The sequence below is a fragment of the Malaclemys terrapin genome, chromosome 16, assembly GCF_027887155.1.
Source record: "Malaclemys terrapin pileata isolate rMalTer1 chromosome 16, rMalTer1.hap1, whole genome shotgun sequence".
NCBI lineage: Eukaryota > Metazoa > Chordata > Testudines > Emydidae > Malaclemys > Malaclemys terrapin.
In genome coordinates, this window is record NC_071520.1 from 11,633,538 (window position 1) to 11,639,555 (window position 6,018).

Here is a 6,018-nt window from a genome sequence, read left to right on the forward strand (position 1 = left end):
GGAGCGGCAGCAGCTGAGGCGGCGCGAGCTCCGCCCGGGCCCGGCCGCCACGAGGCGCGGCAGTCGCGGAGGCCGCAGCGGGCAGGGGCGCGCGGCGCGGCTGCGGCGGGCAGGGCGGGAGGGGGCTCCGGGCTGCCGGCTCCGTCCGTCCCTGTGTGTTTGGAGTGGAGGAAAGATGGCAGCGGCTGCACTTCCTCTTGCACTTTCACCCCTGGGGGGAGGAGAAGGAGGGGGGCGATACCACCCCCCCCCCGACAAAAATCCAGCGGGGGCCCCCCGGCTGCTGCTCCCCGACCAAGCGCCGCCGGGCCCGGCCCCGGCCCCGGCCCCGCCTGCCTTGCTGCACCCGCACCAGGAGCGTCGGAAACTTTCCTCTCTTCTGGGGTTCTAACGCCCCCCACCCTTTTCATAGAGACCCCCCCTCCAGCCACTCGGGCTCCCCCCACCCCCCCGCTTCCTGCCCCCTCCCTCCCTGCATCCGCCAATGCAAGAGCAGCCAGAGCCAGCAGGCCAGCCCCCACCCCGCCCGCGGGGGCTGGGGGCTGCAGTCTCCCCCCTCCCCAGCACAAATCCTCCAATGCCGAGCCAGGAGCAAGGCCCCCGCCCGAAGCATATGGGGGGGAGGGGGCTGCACTCACCCCCTCCCCCGAACAACCAGGCTGCAGCTCGACCCCCCCCCAACCACCCCGCCCGCAGAGAGGAGGAGGGGCGGGGGGGCAGCAGTATCACCCCCCCGCAAGCGCAAACCGTCCAATGCAAACCCTCCCTCCTGGACTCGCTGCAGAGCGGCCCCCACCTATTCTCCCCACGCCTGAGGAAAGCTGCTTCTAAAGGGGCCAGGGGCTTCAGGAAGAGCAGCCCCCCCGCACTCAGACCTTCACTGCACCGCCTTCTCCGTGAGGGCAAGAAAGCTGGACACAAGGAGCGGCGGGGGGAGGACGAAAAGGAGTACAGGAGTTCGCTCCCAATCCAGGGCAAAACCCCTCCTGAGACGAACAATTGGGGAGGCGCTGCTCGGGGGGGAGCTGCACGAGTCAGCTGCACGAGACAACCCCGCGTCCCTCCATGTTGGGGAAACCCGGACTGCCCGGTTTAGCTTTGTGCTGACCATTGGGATCCTGGAGCTGAACAAGCCCCAAGATCCGTCCATGCAAGGCTCCCTCCACAGTGAGGCTGGGTTCCTCAGGCCCTGAGCGAAGCATGCCAAGCACTCTCACTACTTTGATTGAATAAGGGGCTTTCTCTGGACTGGCTTCCTTGTGCCCTCAGGGTCTCTCCATCATAAAATCCTATTTTAATGGCTTCACAATAATTCAGTTCTGGATGAAATTTGACTTGTTTGGTCTTGGTGTGGGAAGCCACAGTAGTTTGTTTTTGCACGTGTTCCCCCTACTTCCACCACTAAGTTCATATTTTATTCTAAAAAAGTATTTAAAAAGTCACAGGCTTCAAGTGTACTTTTCTACACTTGTGAAATTAAATTAGATATGGTATTAAAAAAAAATTCCAGCTGATCAATTCATAAATATGGTTTCTTCACTTAAAATGTTATACTAGGGAAAATACGGAATTTTGTGCACAAAAGAACATCCCAAACTTTCAGGTTTTTTCCCCCAAGAGCTCAGACCAGAGCACATGTATAAAATAGTGGTGGAGCTGAAAGAGCATTCTGGGTATTGATGTGCAAATGAGAACACCAAGCTTCCAACTTCCAAAACGGAGTTATTGTAATAACACTTAAGGCCATATAGTGCCCTCAATCTGTGTGCTGTATTTCTGTTGATGTCAGTGGGAGTTGCTTGTCTACATTGAAGGCAGAGTATTGCCAGTGTAGCTTTTTACCACTGGATCAACGTTTGTGTATATTACATATACAAACATGCAGTTAGGTGATCTGACTATTTGGATTGCAACGGTTACAAATCCACTTTAAATACTCACAAGTTGCATAGATACTACATGCTAGTAGTATTGTTCTCCAGATGTTTGCCTGTCACAGAAACAAGAGTACTCAATATAGTGAGGGAAAAATATTTGTATTTAAGCATACATGTCAGGCAACAATTCACAGGCTTCACATACATAGTGCAAAGAGATCATCAGGAACTCTCTTCTCTTTTCTGGTGAGTTTTAGTCAGTTCTGTGTCTTTTCCTCGGTTGGTTTATTTTGCTTTTTGCTTTATTCAACTCCATATTCCCTGACACAGTTCTTCTCACCCGGCTTCCTATTACGGCCCCCTGCCTTTTCTTTGTCTCTCCTCCTCAAGGGGGAGGGGAGCTGAATTCCTGCTGCCGACACTCCACTTTCTTCAGAAGACCTTTCTCCAACCCCCATGGAACCTTCTGGTTCCAACATTCGGCAACATTCTGTCTCTTTCGGCATCACCCAAAACATGCTTCCCGCTATTTGTACGGAAAGTTAAATATTCAACTCCAAAGTGTTGTTATTTGTGGAAAGTGAAGCCAGCCATTCTTTCCATTAAATAGTGCACTGGATTAGCATTCTTCATACTCATATTCTAATTAATGTATCGTGCCTGTTAAAGATCATCACCTGCAGACTACTGCAGTCCCAAGAGCAGCACAGCAATTTAACTGGCATCTTCACCTCTTTTACATGACAGAGGTTACTCTTGCAGTGTTAAGGCTGGGATCTAATCTATTTTATTTTCATCCTATCACTCTTAATACCTTGGCCTTCATATATTTATGGTCTCTCCAGCTGTTAAAGCACCACTCATAAATACCCTAATGTAAAATGTAAGGCAGTTTATTCTTAATGCTAATATGGATTTAAAATACATACATGTTCTATCTCTATTTAATTGTGATCACTTAATTGCTACTCAAGTCAACTTTATCCCAAGCTTGTTCTGTCCCAAACATACACAATCATAAGCCATCAACCCTCCCCTCCCTAGCTTATAGTCCCCCCATCCAATCATCCATCTGATCAACTGCCATTTCCCAAGTGTCTTGGAGCTTTCTGAATCCAATATTTGATTCCCTTTATTAAAGGTGTATCACCCACAAAGCTGCTTTCTTGCTGTTTAAACCAGAATAAGCCCAGAGACTGAAGATTCACAGGGAGAAGGGAGGGGGGAGAGAGGAATATTGCTATGAATAGATGATTGATACTTAAATCAGTTAACAAATGCTCCATATATTACTTGTTTTTGTTAGCTTTGCACTTAATATTTATTAGAGAAATATACTTTTACTAAAAAGGATTAGCCACTCACAGTAGAATAGATACTTGACCCATTTACATTGCTTTCTATATATGTTTAATATTTATAAGAGTTAATGTGAGACTACAGTGTCTGGACATGACAGATTTATAGTATCAACATTGGAAGGTTAAATATATTTCAGGCTACCTCATTTAAGATGTGATATGTACTATTAGGTTGTTGGGTATCAAATTAGCTGTTGAATAAGGCATGTTTGATAGAATTTAACTCAATTTATTAAAATTTATATTTAAGACAAGTTGTGCGCGATTGGCCTGAGACTTGGAAGACTGAGTTCTTTATTCTTTAAGTGGTGGCTGCAATCTACCTCCCCACACCAAATCATGTAAGTACCTTATTAGAAGTATTATTACCCTGTAACTTATTTACCCTCATCAGAACCAGCAAATTACTGGCTTTTTGATAATGTACTAACTGGAGTACAAATAACTAGTTTTATATTTAAAGGGTTCACACCCACCTTCAGTGCAGGGAGTTCATTTGCTTTTCCAGGTTGATCTCTCAATCCATTTTCTTTCTCTGTCATGTTCTCTCTCTCTCTCTCTCTCTCTCTCTCTCTCTCTCTCTCAATTATGTTATTTATTTGTGTTCAATATCTTTTTGTCAGCAGAAAAAATTCTTCTCATCCACTTTATCCAACTTTTCTCTGTTGCTCTCTTCCTGCTCCTGTGTTGTCCCCACTCCCCACATCTTTTTTGATGATTTTTTCTCTTCAGGTGCCCGGTCCCCACTCAAGCACTATATCCTTTATTTGAATAGTAGCACAGAGGAGTTTTATTAGCTTGTTAATAATAAACATAGTCTTAGTACATGGATGTACTGTACACAGCACGTCACAATGGCCCAGTTCCTGGTCACTTTACTCACACAGGTATACACCTTAAAATCAATGGGACCCACTAATATAAATAAGGTGAGTAGAATTGTGTCCTGCTGGGTAACTAAGGGCTTAATCCTCTCAAAGAGTTGAGCATCCTCAACTCTCGTGGCTTTTGAGGATGCTCTGCACCCTGTGGGGTTGGTTCAGTTATGACAACCTTTAAACTAGTTAGTTGGACATTGTTCCACATGGAGTACAACATGTTAGCGAAGTAATCCCTCACAGACAATTGAGTAATGTATAATAATGAGTAGTCATATGACTTTTTAATTCTGTTTCACAGAATTATATAGTAAATATTTAATATACTATATGGTGACATATTTTCAGTTTTAGGAACTAATAATAACTTACCTGAGTTTTCAGTGAAATTTAACTCCTGTCAAATACCACTGTTGTAATGGGCAATGAATTCAGCATTCATTACTTATTAGTAGGGCCCTACCAAATTCAGGGCCATGAAAAACACATCACAGACCGTGAAGTCTGATCTCCCCCCGTGAAATCTGGTCTTTTGTGTGCTTTTACCCTCTACTATACAGATTTAATGGGGGAGACCAGCGTTTCTCAAATTGGGGGTCCTGACCCAAAAGGGAGATGCAAGAGGGTTGCAAGGTTATTTTAGGGGGGTTGCAGTATGGCCATCCTTACTTCTGCGCTGCCGTTAGAGCTGGGCAGCCAGAGCGCGGCGGCTGTTAGCCGGATGCCCAGCTCTGAAGGCAGCGCCCCACCAGCAACAGCACAGAAGTAAGGGTGGCCATACCATGCCATGCCATCCTTCTGCGCTGCTGCTGGCGGTGGCTCTGCTCCAGCTGCCCAGCTCTGAAGACAGCACAGCCGTCAGTAGCAGCGCAGAAGTAAGGGTAGCAGTACTGCAACCCCACCTACAATAACTTTGCCTCCCTTCCACAACTCCTTTTTGGGTCAGGACCCCTACAATTACAACACTGAAATTTCAGATTTAAATAGGTGAAATCATGAAATTTACGATTTTTTAAAATCCTGACCATGAAATTGACCAAAATGGCCCATGAATTTGGTAGGGCCCTACTTATTAGGCTGATTGTCACTTTATTTGTATTACTGTGGCACCAGGACCCCAGTGCTAGGAACTGTACAAACAGAACTAAGAGAATCCTTGGCCCCTAACAACTTAGTTTTACAAGTTACCCTGATTTCATTATTTTTTGACAGGGAGGCATCCCATGGGAATGCTGATCCAAAGAGCAAGGGTTCTCAAATTCTGTGGTATATGGGGAGGGATAGCTCAGTGGTTTGAGCATTGGCCTACTAAACCCAGGGTTATGAGTTCAGTCCTTGAGGGGGCCACTTAGGGAACTGTGGTAAAAATCTGTCTGGGGATTGGTCCTGCTTTGAGCAGGGGTTGGATAAATGATCTCCTGAGGTCCCTTCCAACCCTGATATTCTATGGTTCTTCTATGGATCACATCTTAATGGTGGTTGGTGGTACACCAGCCCTTCTATTCACAAACATGTGAACAGCTCTTCCTATTCAAGAGGGCATAACATTTCTGAGACAACTTTAGCAATTGCTTACATGGATTACCTGTTCTGTTCATTCCCTCTAAAGCACCTGATATTGGCCACTGTTGGAAGATGTGATACTGAGCTAGATGGACCTTTGGTCTGACCCAGTACGGCCATTATTATGGAAAAGTAACTGGGAGTATATGTAGGTATTTTAGTTGTCTTTAATGTGGTAAAAGTTCTTTTGAAAAATGTTAATTGCTTGTCTACTTTTGCTCTTTCCCATATCTTCCATTTACCCCTGCCCTTGCTTTCACTGCACATGTTTCTTAGCTGGCTAATTTTATTCTCCTTATTAATCTCTATACACTTCTCTGCAATTTGGTTCCTTCCTTC

At 45.9% G+C, this 6,018-nt stretch overlaps 1 long non-coding RNA gene across 1 annotated transcript; it reads left to right on the forward strand.

Moving 5' to 3' along the window:
- The first annotated feature begins 485 nt into the window (after positions 1 to 485).
- LOC128824795 (uncharacterized) lies at positions 486 to 5,811 on the forward strand. Its single transcript, XR_008442534.1, has 3 exons — positions 486 to 2,123; positions 3,489 to 3,579; positions 5,726 to 5,811. It is a non-coding gene; the product is annotated as an uncharacterized LOC128824795 (long non-coding RNA).
- Positions 5,812 to 6,018: the final 207 nt, after the last annotated feature.